The 16,636-nt window shown below is 38.5% G+C and overlaps 1 long non-coding RNA gene across 1 annotated transcript; it reads left to right on the top strand.

Moving 5' to 3' along the window:
* The first annotated feature begins 9,192 nt into the window (after positions 1-9,192).
* Positions 9,193-15,584, top strand: LOC127046647 (uncharacterized). Its single transcript, XR_007773144.1, has 3 exons — positions 9,193-9,326; positions 12,223-12,439; positions 13,371-15,584. It is a non-coding gene; the product is annotated as an uncharacterized LOC127046647 (long non-coding RNA).
* The last annotated feature ends 1,052 nt before the right edge of the window (positions 15,585-16,636 follow it).

Below are 16,636 nucleotides of genomic sequence, written 5' to 3'. Positions count from 1 at the left end.
TTTTGGCTGCTTGGGGCATCAAAACCCCTGGAGCCAGCCCTATTCATGGGTCACTAAGAGGAAGAATTTATGGAAGAAAGCACCACAAAACCAATGATACATCTGGGATACATCAATGATATTTTCATGCTCTAGACAGACAACTTAAATTCCTCATAGATTTCCACCACAACTTCAACAACCACCACTCATCCATCAAATTGTCTTTTGAAAATTCCCACAGCAGCATCAGTGTTCTTGGACACCACTATCAGCTTCAGCAATGGAACCCTACAGATAACTACATGCAAAAAACATGCAGATAACCACACTTACCTCCACAGAGCCAGTAACCACACCAGACACGCCAAGAAATCAGTTATCTACAGCCAGGCAATCAGATACCACAGAATACTCTGAGGAGAAAGTCTGGATACACACCTTAAGACACTTAAAACTGCCTTCAGCAGACATGGACAGTCCTCCAGAGAAATAGATCACATAATGGAAAAGGCCACCCAAATACTCGGAGAGATCTTGCTTCAATATAGAAAAAAACAAAAACAAGCACAAAACCCACAAACACCCAAGCCCCGCATCCCTCCCACTGAACGAACAGCCCATATGTCACCTACCACAGGAACCCATATGGAAGATCAGCAAACAACTTACTTAATGGAGCCATGTCCTGAAAGAAACTTTCCCACCTCTCCTTCTGGCCTTCAAACAGTCCAACAGCTTTCCAAACTTATCATTAGAAACAAACTCCCCACAGACCACAATTCAAAGTGGCACCAGACCCTTCCGTGACAAGAGATGCAAAACCTGCAGACATATTTCCATTGCTATGATGATCAATACCCCAACAACACACCTTTCGTGATCCATGGGTCCTACACATGCCAATCACAACATGGGGTGTACTTCATTCAGTGCATTAAATGCCCTCAAAACAACAACTATGTGGGTGAAACTAGACAATCACTATGCTCTCGAATGAGCTAACACAGACAAACAATAGAAGACAAAGACACCCTATCACCCATGGGCAAACACTGTTCACAAATCGCAAATCACTCCAAATCAGATTTCTCAGGCCACATCCTCAAAGGAAACGTGCACAACACCTTCAAAAGATAAACATGGGAAAATTAAATTCATAAGTCTGCTAGACAACAAAAATGCTGGGCTCAGAGACATTGTTTTATGCCTCATTATAACAGTATGTAACCTACTAACCCTTCTTTGTCCTGTGACTGCAGAAGTGTTAATTGCTCACCTCCCATTAACTAGTCTCCTGCAACATGTTTGAACGCCTCATTCTTAACAAAAAGAACAGGAGTACTTGTGGCACCTTAGAGACTAACAAATTTATTTGAGCATAAGCTTTCGTGGGCTACAGCCCACTTCATCTGATGCATTCTTAACAGTCCCACCTTGTATTTACCTGTGATACTCATTACTTTTTCCAGATGTGAAAAAGACCTATGTGCAGCTTGAATCTTCCACTAACAGAAGTTGGTCCATTAAAAGATATTATCTCACCCACCTTGTCTCTCTAATGTAATACCACACAGTATTTTTCCTACTGTCTTAAGTGTATACAGTAGTTGTACTTTAGAGACATTACTGGTTGCCGCAGTATTCACTATACTTGAAATGGGGAATACATGAGAATCAATAATGCCTGTAGAAATGGAATGAACTTTTTAAGTGCACCTATTCTGTGTGGGAATCTTCCTTTGCATTCCTGTATACATTGTCAATACATTTTTACTGATGTGTATGTCAAAAATTTTGAACTCGGTTGTCTAAAGTTAAGCACATTAAGAGTAGCCATTTTCAGAAGTGCTGAGCATCCACATTTACAGTTGATTTCATTAGGATTTGTGGGAGCTCAACACCCCTGAAAATCTAGTCACTTACTTAGGTGCCTACATTTAGATGTAAAGTTAGACACCAATAGTTGAAATTTTAGACACCAATATTTGAAAAATTTGGCCTTAGTCATTGGATGATTTGTTCCCTTCTTTCCAAGTTATGTGTTTCTAATAATCTGGGGCCTGATCAGTGCTTAATTTGTGTCAGGACTTGCCAGTTCTTGGCAGTTCATAGCTCCAGCACCTCTGGGCTTGCTGCATCAGTTAAGAAAGTAAAAAAAAAAAATTTGCTTGAGCCCTGGCACCTCTTTCATTACAAATTAAGCACTGGGCCTGATCCACGCCTTACTGAAATCAAATGAAAAGATAGCCTTAGGCCTGGTCTACACAACGGGGTTAGGTTGAATTTAGCCGCTTTAAGTCGATTTAAAAATGACTGCATCCACACAATCAACCCCGTTCCGTCAACCTAAGGGCTCTTAAAATCTACTTCTGTACTCCTCCCCGGCGAGGGGAGTAGCACTAAAATCAACCTTGCTGGGTCGAATTTGGGGTAGTGCAGATGCAAATTGATGATATTGGCCTCCAGGAGCTATCCCAGAGTGCTCCATTGTGACTGCTCTGGACAGCACTTTGAACTCCGATGCACTAGCCAGGTACACAGGAAAAGCCCTGGGAACTTCTGAATTTCATTTCCTGTTTGGTCAGTGTGCCGAACTCAACAGCACAGGTGTCCATGCAGTCCCTCCAGAATCGTAGAGCAGAGAATGTTTCTATGCTCCCCCACCAACTCCATCCCTGAGGTTATCACAGATTAGAAGGCGAAAAAACCCGCACTTGTGATGATGTTTTCCGAGCTCATGCATTTCTCCCGCACTGATAGGGCACAGCTTAATGCATGGAGGCATTCAGTGGCAAAGGTCAGGAAAGAATTAAGCGAGCATGAAGAGCGGAGGCAGGACACAATGCTGAGGCTAATGGGGGAGCAAATGGACATGATGAAGCATCTGTTGGAGCTGCAGGAAAGCCAACAAGAGTACAGACCCCCGCTGCATCCACTGTATAACTGCATGCCTCCTCCCCAAGTTCCATATCTGCCTCACCCAGACGCCCAAGAATGCAGGGGCAGGGGAGGCTCCGAGCACCCAGCCACTCCACTCCAGAGGATGGCCCAAGCAACAGAAGGCTGTCAGTCAAACGGTTTGATTTGTAGTATGGCTCTCCCTTACTCTCAGATATTATGGAGCACACAGCAAGCAGCAATAACAATGGGAATGTTGGTTGTGCTGAGGTCTGACCAACAGGGCCAGAGGGCTTTTAAACATCCAAAGGCACATTCTACCACCATTCTGCACTTGCTCAGCCTATAGTTGAACTTCTCCTTACTACTGTCCAGGCTTCATGAATGGATCCCCTGAGCAGGAGAGCAGAGTTGCAGCGGAAGTGGTGGACAAGGACGGTTAGCAGTCCTACTGCACCATCGCTGGGGAGCAGGACAGCAGAGTTGCAGGGGAAGTGGTGGAGCCGTACACCATTCCCTGGAGGTTGCTAGGAGCTGGGCAGGGAAGACGTTCCCAGAACCCCCGGCCCAAACTACATGTCCAACAGGGACGGGTACCAGTCCTACTTCACTGCCTGTTGCAAAGGCAAGGAGCTGCTGCTGTGTAGCAATGCCAGCTGCTGCAGGTGCTTCTGTGTCAAATGTTTAGAGATCCGGGTAGGGCAAGGCAAAAGAGAAAGAGCCCTGGAGTTGTTACATGTGTTAACCACAGAAGTGTTATGGGGTGTTACAGAACTGACCGGACTGGAATGTACGGCTGCAAGACTTCTTCACCAGTGACAAAGGACAGGATTATGATGCATCTAAAATCTAAAAAGGCCCGCACATTTCCCAGAGTCACTACCCTTGATAACAGAATGTCAATGATTGCATTGGCTACTTGGATCACAGCAGCCCCCACAGTAGACTTGCCCACAACAGCAGCAGTGATGGTGAGCTGAACGGCCCCGTGCTTGCCGTGGTATGGCGTCTACATGGGTAACCCAGGAAAAAAGGTGCAAAACGATTTTCTGATGTTGCTTTCATGGCAGGAGGGGTGACTGACATGTACCCAAAACCACCCACGACAATGTTTTTGCCCCATCAGGCATTGGGATCTTAACCCAGAATTCCAATGGGCAGCGGAGACTGCGGGAACTGTGAGATAGCTACCCACAGTGCAACGCTCCAAAAGTCGATGCTAGCCATGGTAGTGAGCAGGGCTGGTGCTTCCATTTAGGTGACTGCAGAGCACCAGGAGTTCCTGGGTGGCATTTTGCTGCCCTCGGTGGTAATTCGGTGGCGGGGTGTCCTTCCGCGCTCTGGGTCTTCAGCGGCATTCGGCGGCGAGGGGTCCTTCCGTGCTCCGGGTCTTCAGCGGCAATTCTGTGGTGGGTCCTTCACTTGCTCTGGGACCTGCCGCTGAAGTGCCCTGAAGACCGGGAGTGCAGAAGGCCCCCCCCCGCCGCTGAATTGCCGCCGACCAGGAGCGCGGAAGGACCCCCACCTAGGGCGCCAAAAAACCTGGTGCCGCTCCTGGTAGTTAGGACACACTCCGCTGACTTAATGGGCTTAGTGTGGACATATGCAATCGACTGTATACAATCCATTTCTAAAAATCGACTTCTATAAAATCGACATAATTTTGTAGTGTCGACATACCCTTAGACTGCTTTGGGGATTGGATTGAGCCCTAAATCAGCAGTCATATGCTCTATGTGTTTCTTTTCAACCAGCAGTACAGCCTTAGGTATAATTCAAGGATAAAGAAGTTGACTAAGGCTATGGCTACACTACAGAGTTTATTCTGATGCAGCTGTGGCACCATAGCACTGCTAGTCAGATAATCTAAGCTGATGGGAGAGAGCTTTCCCATCATTTTAATAACTTCAGTCCCTGTGAGTGGAAGTAGCTATATTGGTGGGAGAAACTCTCCTGCTGACATAGTGCTGTCCGCACTGGTGCTTAGGTCGGTGTAACTTACATTACTTGGGGTTGGCTTATTCATACCCCAGAGTAATATATTCATACCGACTTAAGATGTAGTGTGTACATAATCTAAAAAGCTAATTTAGCTGCACAAGCATGCACAGCAGAACAGTAATTAGGTGCAGCTCAGTAGATCAGGCATTTAACTACGAAGCTAAGTTACCTACAAACTTTAGGTAGCTTATACATGTTAACATCTTTTCACTGTTACTATATCTTTTTATACTATCTGTGGTATGAAGTATAAGCACTGTTTAATGTGTACTTTTCTTATAAGTTTCAGGGGCACAGGGTAATACACAGAACTGCAAGATACTTTACATGTGCATCAAAGGTCTTAATCCTGAAATTTACAACAAGCAAAAGGATTGTTATGCCTATTCATAGTCCCATTGCATTGGGGCTTAGACTGATAAAACTATATGATACATTGAAATAGTATGTGCTCCTGTAATTAAAGAGTATATTATAAAACAGAAGCCAAAAAGGGTCTGAGTTAAAGCTGCATATGCAACCTTAATTTTTTAATTTCTGATGTTTAAAAATGTAAACATACAATCTCACAGGCTCTTTAACAGTCTTTTATATGAAGTATTTCTTTTTACATGGAAAAGAGAAACAAGTAAAAGACATGTACACTCCAAGGCTTGAAAGCTCTGTAGCTTTGATAACAAGTTGGCAGTAGGTCATGTACATTCTGTAATTCAGAACCAATTCTCTAGCCATTACTGGAATGACCAGTCTCCTAAAACTGGGAGGACCCATAGGAAAAATGCTCCTTCCTTGTGAATCTGAGTAGCTGTAGAACTCCTGAAGTTCACCATACCAGATCTTCCTCTTTCTCATCTTACAAAGAGTGAAGAAGCCATCCTAACCTCTTTGCATAGTATAATTTCACGTGGACTAATCAAGAGAACCTCCAAATTCTTTACCTCACTCAGGGTACACCTTCAGTACACTTTTCACTAGGCAGCTATGTTAGTTGGCATACAGCCAGCTCCACTTTTCTTAGCACGCACTTTGTGAGCTAAACAGAACATTCTGCCCAAAAACCATATATATATATATATACATATATATATATATACACACACACACACACAGAGCATGCAATTGTCAAAATTCCTGAAAAGTCAGTAATATCTGAATCAAATTTCACCAGAACACATGAAGACAATTCTCTCGGGAGACTATTTCCATGCCAAATTTCAGCTTCTGACATCTAGTAATTTTGGTTGTAGAACTATTAATAAAAGTTTCAATTTTTTTTTATTATTGGAAAGGAGGTGGGAGAGGAGGAAAAGACTATTCTCCCTCTAATAAAAAATAGCAAACACTGTTCTTGTTCAAACTCAAAACACTAACCAACCAACAACCACCGCCACAACACTCTCTCTCTCTCTCTCTTTTTTGGCCAGAGAACAGAGACCAAGCCTGGAAAAGTTTAGCCCAAGATGTGAAAGTTTCAGGAAGGTCTGAACTATTGAATACAAGAGGTTAGAATGGAAATGTTATATAACTATAGCTATTTCTTCTGTTGCCCAACAATACCCAATGATATGAGATTGACATAGAAATATAAAGATTAGTCAGTGTAAAAGTACTTTTACTTCCTTTTCCCTGATAAGGGAAGGACTTTAATGAAATAATAATTCTATTTAATAATTAAAAAAACCACCACTCACCCAGAAATGTACAAAATAAACAAACAGTGGTTATAATCAGGTGATCTGAGATGTAAAGTAAATATATTCAGTTCACAACAGTTGAAGAGACATGGGGCACGGCATGTAAATTAAGGGTGCCTGGAGTCAAATAATATCTTGTTGGGTTTGCCCACTAGCATAAGAACAACCCATATTACTTTGTTTGTCAGTTCATAAACATATTTTCAACATTTATTTATCTGTTCTGTTTTAAGCAGTGAAAACAATGTTTCCATAATGTATGTATTAATAGAGGATGCATTGCTATTTCACAGCATTCAAGGCCAGGAGAATGTGACTATGTGCAGTTAGTGGTATGGGGGAAGGGAGGGAGGGAAAAGCTGAATAGATACTCGACCAGAAACAGGACTTACTAGGAGGGGGTCTTGCATGGACCTGGGCATACTATGTCCCACATGCTGATTTTTTGAACAGACCTGTTGCCAAGATAAATTTTCCTTGGACTCTAGAATTTATAGGATGTGCTTGGCTTTCTTCAAGAACACAGCAGTTTCTTCCCCACACAAACAACTCTGCTCTAACTAGGCAGAACAAACAGAAAGAATGCTTCACTAATTATTTATATAAAGACAAAGATAGCTGCAATCTGAAAGTTTCAAAGGATCTGGAAGTTGTGTTTTTTTCCTTTCGGTCTCACTTTATTTTTAATAACTTTCAGGGCTGCCTTGTCAGAATACACTGAACAACAACTGGCTATTCACGCATAGAAAGGTAATTTAAAATTTTATTACTTTCCCCAATACTCAGATCTTTAATCATTTAGTTATATATTGCTTCAAGATTTTACGACTGTTGGTATAACAGTAAGTTAATGATATAAAGCCCAATCCTGCAAATCTTACGTATGTGAACAGCCCTTACTCATTCAAATAGTCCCATTGATTTTATAGGATTACTTGCATGAGTAAGGATTATGCAAGTAAAAAAAAAAAGATTAATTTTTTACATGAGGAGAATAGGATTTCATAAGTAGGGAATGTGTTACACTGGCTCCAATCCTGCAAACATGCACACAATAGTTTTATTGAAGTTAGTATGGCTACTTCTGTACTTCTAGTGAAACATGTTCATAAGTGCTTGCAGAATCAGAGCTTCAGTCACTTTGTTTCATAAATGATTCCCCCTTTTTTAAAAAATATGAAATAATCTAGCCAAAATGTAGGAGGGAGAAAAGACATTTCCCAAGAGTAGCAGTGAAGATTTAGTCTCTCACACAAAATAATTACATGTATATAGTTCCTTTTATCCCAAAGAATCCCAGAGCATTCCAAAAATTGTACACTGAGGATATAGATGTGGTTATGTGTATTCCCATTTCTTGCCGCTGCCACTTGGGAAAAAAAGGTGAGTTGGACAGAAATAATGATAATAAAAGAACTAGAAGAAGGTGTGAGGGGATCATTGCAAAGTTTTTGCATATTTACCATCATTTTCCTCTTCCCCTAATGGGAGCATTAAATGTAGCCAACTTTGAGCTGAAGCGTGGCACATGGGAACACAACACATATGTTTAGGACAAGAAGTGAAGAATAACACATCCAATTGAGTCAACAATATGTATTTTAGGTAGGCAGAAGGTAACAGGCCTGATCCTGCAACGCTTATGCACATTCTTGAATATTGCACATAGTACCACTTCAAGTTAAGTCTGTGGATAAATGTCACCAGGATTGGGGCCTCTATTTGGACTTCGATATTAGTATTTCTCTTGTGAGAAGTACCATGTAATTTTTAATGGGCACAAGCAGTCTGGAGTTGGACCTGTGTCTCATCCCAGAGATTTTATTGATTGATTGAGATTTATAGATGTGTTTAATGCACAAACTATGAGTCAATAATGTAATACAGTTGCAAAAAAAAAAGAGAGAGAGAGATACGTAATTCTGGGCTGTATTAGCAGGAATGCTGTGAACAAGGCATGAGATATAATCCTTCCACTCTGCTTAACACTGATAAGGCCTCAGCTGGAATACAGTGTCCAGTTCTGGGCACCACACTTTAGGAAAGCTGTGGGCAAAGTGGAGAAAGTCCAGAGGAGAGCAACACAAATGATTAAAGGTCTAGAAAACATGATTTATGAGGGAAGATTGAAATAAAGTTAGGTTTGTTTAGTCTAGAGAAGAGAAGACTAAGGGGAAACATGATAACAGTCTTCAATTACGTAAATGGTTGTTATAAAGAGGAGGGTGATAATTTTTTTCCCTTATCCACTGAGAACAGGACAAGAAGTAATGGTCTTAAATTGCAGGCAAGGGAGATTTAGTTGATTTAGTTTAGAAATTAGGAAAATTTCCTAACTGGAAGGGTAGTTAAGTACTAGAACAAATTACCTAGGGAAGTTGTGGAATATCCTTCAGTGGAGTTTAAGTACAGGTTAGACAAACACCTGTCAGGGATGGGCTAGATAATACTTAGTCCTGCCTCAGTACAGGGGACTGGACTAGATGATCTACTGAGGTCCTTTTCGGTTCTACATTTCTATGATCCTATGATTACTCTAACCATGCTGGGATCATGGCTAGAAAAGAACTCAGAGGGGAAAATGATATATGTATTGGTTCACTAACACAACTTCATGCTCATGTAAGTGTTCCGTAAGTGTCCCATCAATGTACTGGCTCTATGCTGGAATGTGAGATTTGATGGGCTCAAATACAGAGAAATTTTGTTTCAAGGAATCAAGCATCTTGTGCAAAGCTTTCAAAATGTAAGGTAAGAGTGTTCTATCTTTGAATTTCCTGAGTTTATGCTGTAATTTTATTATTAGATTAGCAATAGGACCTGGTTGTGCCACCTTTTGGTTGAATAATATTTAATCGCAGAAGCAATCCCACTGAACTCCTTGGAAGAGTGGCACAATAAACTCAGGCCCAGATCTTCAAAGTATTTAGGCACCTAACTCCTATTGATTTCAATGAATTGGGTACTTCAAGTTTTGAGGATCTGGGCATTAGTAATTAAATTTCCTTTATTTTAACTTGGAAGAATACTCAATTTCCTTCCCCTTTAACCTTCCCTTTAGAATCCTCAATGAACTACCCCAGTGGTCTAGGTAAGAAGAGTTGGATAAGAACATTTCTGAAGTTCATTCATTCAACTCATAACTGGCCAGAAAGTGTGGAGTTTGGGCCAACCCCACCACAAAGGCTAGGTGTATTGACAAGATAGAACTTCTAGTCTCTGCTGGCCTGAGAAGCAAGATGCCAAGTCTTGTGCATAGCAGTGAGTGGCATACAGATGCTGGGCCAGCCCAAGTTTGCAACTTTAATATTCATGAAGTGGAGATGTTCTAGCTGATGATTTGATCATATTAGTTATTTTGGAACAAAGTTTTAAAATTTTCATGCACAGATCAAGTAACTGCATCTAATTGATCTTTATTTGTAGACAAAAATTACAACTTTTGCCCATTGCATTTTGTAGAAAAAAGTTTAGAGTCCAGTTTTGAAAATTTTGCCCTGTGCTAGGACTGGGTGAATAATATGCAACTTGGTAATTTCTGTTTATTTCAATTGTATGAAATATTTAAAACTTTAATTGTTAATTGCTTAAATTTAGATTTAATCAACAGATTGTAAGGAACAAATCTCTCAAAGAGCACTTTGAAGAGTTTCTGAAGCTATTTTACAAAATCAAAATTTCTGCCATTTAATTTGTTTTCAAAATACCACAGCTTACTGCATACGACTTACCAGATGTTTTATCTTTCTAAAGATTCAAGTTACATCTGAGTTATAAATAACTTTTTAAAAAGCCACAGCTAACTCAAGTTTTGGGTGAAATATGGCTAGATAGTAGTTCCTTATATGGTAAATTTAACAGAGTAAATGTTCATGGTTGAATTATAATTTTCTGAAGATCAGAGATGTATAACAGTGTATATGAGAGAGTTGTTAAGCAGTATCTAGGCATCTTTTAACATCATCCCCCATTAATTCTCCAAAAGTATTTAATTTCTTCCCAATAACAAAAATATTTTCAACATCATGGTCCATTTGAGCAAATGTTAATCTTCCCCATAGTTCAGCATATGTTGTAGATACTCTGGACATCACTACTGGTGTCTGAGATTATTAATATTGCTTTTCCAATCAGTAAAGTTAGTAGCAATAAAACCTTGGCATTGGTAGGAATAAAGCCAAATGTACATTTCAATAATTAATTTTGTGGCTATAAACAGCTACATTGTATTCCCACTGACAATGACAGAGAAGCCCTAGCCAACCCAGCAATCACACTTTCCTCTTGTGTATATGTATATATATATATATATATATATATATATATATATATATATATATATATATAATGAAAAGCATTCCCACCTGAGAACTCCACTATGGATTAACGTGTGAAACTGAGAAAGATGTGTTCTGTTGTATATTTCTCAAATCAAGCCCTTGCCTTTACTTGGGCCAAATGATGAAAAACACAATCCAACTTCTTTTCTCCCCAGCAGTATTTAATTACCTCTAAGGCCTGTAGTAAAAGCTTTGGCTCATTGACTAATTGAGAACATTTGCCCTAGTTTGCAATTAGTAAGAATATTCCCCTTTTAAATATGTCCTATACTCTTCCATGGAAAGGTGGGTTTACCCATAATCAGAGAAGATCTTAGGAACTGCACAAATTAAAGTATATGCAGGTTATCTTCTTGCTTTAGGGGATATTCACCCCTGTCTGTGTTCTTGTGGAGTAATAATGAGATACCATAATCAAACAGTAGAAGATGCATGTCAGATGGTTCTCCAATAACATTAGGGGAGAAAAAAGCAACTGATGTGTGGGATATTGAAGGCAGAGTAAGTTGTTAATGTATATTAGTATATTCTTAATTTCCTTTTAATTGAAAAAGACATATTGACTTTAATTAGAACCATTTCACAGGAACTGTCAATTAGCACATGTCAAAGTAGTTAATTCAGAACAGAATTGTTTTAATTAGGGTCTGCTTTCTTTAACTGTGGGGCCAATGAAATCAGTCTTTCCTTATCAAGGTTTTAAATGTCTCTAAGACATACAATACAAGTGTAGTCTCTTATCTATTATTAGAAGCCCATATGGATAACATTAAAATGATGGTGCTTCCATTGTTCATGCAGCACAAATCACAGTTTCCTTTATTACAGTTTGGAAAAAAGATGGCTTTGAACAAAGACCATTTTAAATATACAGATTTATCCTACTTTTAAGAGACTACAAAATTTATGACATACATGTTCACATGTAAAGTATTATTTAATATGTCTGCTCAAATAAATGGGCCTAGTCAAACATTTTGTGAGTTCTATCAGCCAAAGACACATAAAACATTGTCAAAGCATGCAGTAATATTTTCCCCTTAAATGAACTATAATCAAAAAGAGAAAACAGTCTCAGTGATTATTTTGGACAATATAAAACCAGCATTGTTAACTTTCATTGCATGCAAAGATGTAACACCGATTGCTAATACAGTGGCTGAAAACACTAGTGAGCTAATGTGATCTCAGTAATCAGACAATCTGAGTCTTGATTTTCACAGTATAGTTTCTAAATATGTTTGAGGTGATTGATGTACCTTGATTCATAGCTGACACAAGTAAGGCCGTCCATTTTTGTCTACCAGCAGGTGCTGTGAACTGTAGTATTGGTATACTACCAAGTAAAAGAACAGCAGAGGAAAAGATATAAAAAATGTAAAAAGAATTAATGTGAAATCGAGACTTAGTTTTATTATATGAGGGTTAGCCACTGTTTTACTGACCTACATCAATTGAGGATTACAGAGATTAGTGAAAGGAATACTTAATAGCTGAACTGTGGATTCCAAAGAGGATTATCTGGTAAGATATTTTATGTATCCTGATGCTTTATTGAACTTATTAAGGGCCTGATTAACTCAACAATAACAGTAACATCATTTTCCAAAATGGAATGTGATATGAGTACACTAAAATTAAAAGTATACCAGAGGTATACTTCATCTAGTATGTTGATCATACTGTATTCTTGTACTGGAACTATTTTGGTATATGAACTGTAAAACAAATTGCAGGAAGCCTTGTGATAGAAACACTTAGGTAAGATTTTTACAAATCCTGGAGTACTGGGTGAACTTTCACTTGACAATCTCTTGAGTTGAATAACTGGAACTCTACTGAAGCCTGGGTTTTCTGGAGATCACTACAAACATCAAAAAGAACCTCTTCAAACACCATAGTTTACTGCTTACCATTCTATAAGAGGTGCAGTTTGAGCACAACTTAACAATTGTATCATTACTTTTCATGTTACCTATTTACAATTATATGTTAGAATAAGACCCTTATATTCATTCATTAATCCTATTGTGGCCCATTTTAAATCTCTACTTATCAGTTTAAATACTTACCATAAATTAGAATTCTTTTTTAAGCAGATCTCAGGCACATTGGGACTGAAATGCATAATCCATCCTCTTTTATACCACAGCAGAAACAATGCTTTGGATTCTGAACATATAAATTTGCTTGCACTATATTATGTATTTCAAAAATTAACAATAGCCATATCTGTTTCACCCATATTTTAATATCACTCTAATATGAAGTTTTGGCATACTTACAATATAGCTATGCAGTGTAAAGCAATTGTCATTGCCATTATCACATTCAGATCATTATGACTATAGGAAACTATATTTTATAGTCTGGAAAAATTAGGCTTAAAAACTAATCAATCACCACAACACTTTTGAGAGGTAAGCAGTAACATATTCTTATCCCTATTTTACAGATGGGACAACTGAGAGAGTTAAAGAGAGAAATGATCTACCCAAGTCACAAAACAAGTCAATCCAGGAGTAGAACTCAAGAGCTTTTGGCTCCCAGCTCCACATGCATGACTTTGGATCATGCCGCCTTGCTGCCAATATACTAATAACAATTTATTGCACATCTCAATACAGTGCAGTAAGTTCTGTGTGCTTAAGCAGAACAATTCATTTTTTTCTCATTAATACTAAGTCTATTTGTTGCTCAGCAGGACTAATATTTATACATTCTAGATCTTGTGATGCAGTAGCAAGCTCTGATTTCAGTTCAATCTGACAGGTTCTGAGAGCAAAATGTCATTATAGAACTTCAAAAGCAATTGCTCCATAGCAAGATCTTTACAATTATCTTTATAATATCTTTCAACTCCTGTTGGCTTCTTGATCTTCTGTGGAAATCCCAACTCGTCTGCCAGTTTTGGTTTATGAAAAGTTGACCCTTAAGGCATAACTATTTTAAAAAAGATATGCCAAAATGTTACAAGATATAGTAGATTTCACCCAGTTTGATATCCCTTCTGGAATACGCATATAATAAAAATTGCATTTTTACTAAGTAATTGGCCATATGAATCACATGCTATTCATGTATTGTTCATGAATCAAGCCAAGAGCCATTTAAAAATGACTAGCATCAGGGAAATGTAATAGCTTTTCAACAGATTATTTAAATGACTGTAGCTATGATTTCCAATAATTTTTATCGAAACAGGAAGGCTTTAGCAAACTGTGGCAGGACTCTCTCCGAAAAGAGTACCTTTCTGATTAAAACCTTTTGCTACTGGATTTAAGAAATTAAAGAAAAAAGGGGAACCTCTGAGTTATGTATGCATCTGTCAAATCCTGGATCTTTATCATGTAACAATTTGACCAATCACAGGTAAAAAAAGGGGTGGTTTGGGAGGGATATTTTTCACTTTATGAATCACAGCTAATAACGTAGTTTAGTACTTTCTGAACAGGCAGTTCCTGCAAACTGACCAACCTGTAGATTGTGTTCCTAGTAGTTTCTGGTGCAATAGTTTGGCATGCATGATGCATTTGGAGAGTGATTTGCCAGCATTCCAGCAACATATGAACTTTAGCTAGAATTTCTTATCACAGATAAGCACCAGTTCGAATTCCTTGATTGTTTGATTGTCTATACTATAAAGCCAGATGTATTTCACAGCATCAGCTGTATTCACCTATTTCTTTTCTTGTTGTTGCAGCTTGCATCCTTGACCTGATTTTGCCAATGGCTACCTGGCCTCTCAACACGTTGCTTTTCAGGAATATTTTCTAATAATGACAACTATAGTTAACATTTATATTTATACTGTACAATTATACTTAACTATTTAAAATTTCAAAAAGCTGCAAAACATTCATTAATTTGCCAGATAAAATCACTATGGGGTAGACAAATAGGATCATTACCCCCAGGTTATAGATGAGGAAACTGAGGCTGAAAGATTAAATGTCTTGCCCAGTGTCACATGGCAAGTCTAGTGGCAGAAGGAGGGTTAAACTGAAAGTTACCCCTTCTGGGTGCATTCCTCGAGACTGGGTCTCTCATCTTTGTTTAATAGTGTAGACCATATCTTAGTAGAGGGATTCCCCTGTGAACTCCTCTTGTCTCCTCAGGATCCCATGTGATCTCAACTACAGAAATTGTTTACAAAGAAAAATAATATTAGGAAAGTGCCAGCCTGCTGTGACCAGCCAGCAACTCCCCGGTCACCAGCAAGTACCCTGTGGACAACCAGCAGTTCACTGATCACAGTCTGAGAATCACTACTTTAGCACTATATCTTGAGGTTTATTCCTCTAGGTCACATTGCCTCCTGGTACAGTATTGTTAATTAATCTTTTATTAAACAATTCTCCAAGCACAAATAAAGAATTTTGGTTGTTAACATACATAAGTTATATTAAAGAAGGTTTCAGATCAGCACATTGTATTTTGGAGCAAAGTCATAAAATATGCTAACATGCTAACATCTAATGAGGGAAATGTTGCATGCAGATGTCTGTTTGCCTATTATCCCATAAAATGACTGTATATTTTTATTTATATGAGTAACATCAGACACAAATGTGTTACCATAAATGCATTCATTTAGGAAAATGTATAAACACAATATGAAACTAATATATATGTAAAACTGTTTTAAAACCTGATATTTAATGTTTATATAAAGAATAAAGATGAACAAAATTATCCATAATTACATTTTTTTGTTACTCTTGATGAGACAAGAAATATAGGTTCTCAGCTGGCACATTATTTCTGATGTGGCAGTGAAGTGAAATTTGTGCCTAACATCATGTATCCTTTACATGATGCAAAGGAGTATAATATTATTTTGGTTGTATTTAAAGGCTCTGTCTAGGCACATTGGCCACCAATTTCATTTCTACTGCAGTGCATGGATAGCAAAGTCACATATCCTTAAATTAATGCAAAGGGCATAAGAAAAGAAAAGAGAAAGTATAATTTTTGTTGTTGCTGTTGTCATTTGAAATTTCCATAGTGTCTGTGCACATTGGGCACCATTTCATTTTTATTGCACTGCACTGATAGCAATGTCACATATCATTAAGTTAACACTAAGTAAAAAAGAAAAACAGAATTTTTTATTGCTACTACTGTTGTTTGAAATTTTCATATTCTGTGTACGTAATTTTTCTGGGGAGGAGGAAGTACCAGAAACTTTAATATATAACATAAAAAGTTTGTTTATTTATTTTGTACTGCTTCGTGGTACAGCGGCTAGGAATCCAGTGCTACCTATATGTCCTATGCTTGGGATAAGGATTTGGAAAACTAAGCCCCACATTAGGAAAATAAAAACAATTGCATGCCCTGACTCAGCCATGTATTGTTCCTCTCCTGGCTAGTACTGTGTACCCCAGGGGGGCATGCCCCACACTTTAGGCAACACTGAGTTAATAAGTAGTTATATGATTATCCAATTCTGAACCCAGGTACAACTGCCAGTAAGGCAGCATTAGCAGTTAGGTTTTTCAGTACAGTGAATCCATTACCAACAACTGTCTCTGTATATGAGAGCAAAATTGAGTCCTTTATCTAATCTTTTAATCATTTATGTACTGTGTCTAACAATGGCTCTTCAGAATCGTACAAAATTTAAAACTCCTGACCTTGGCAGTACTCTGCAGTGGTGATGTAACCTACTGTACATTTTAGATGAGTCACCTCTAGAAAAGTAGAATACCAGAAGCC

Source organism: Gopherus flavomarginatus, chromosome 3 (genome assembly GCF_025201925.1).
Source record: "Gopherus flavomarginatus isolate rGopFla2 chromosome 3, rGopFla2.mat.asm, whole genome shotgun sequence".
Taxonomy (NCBI): Eukaryota; Metazoa; Chordata; order Testudines; family Testudinidae; genus Gopherus; species Gopherus flavomarginatus.
This window is presented reverse-complemented; position numbering and strand designations above follow the sequence as displayed.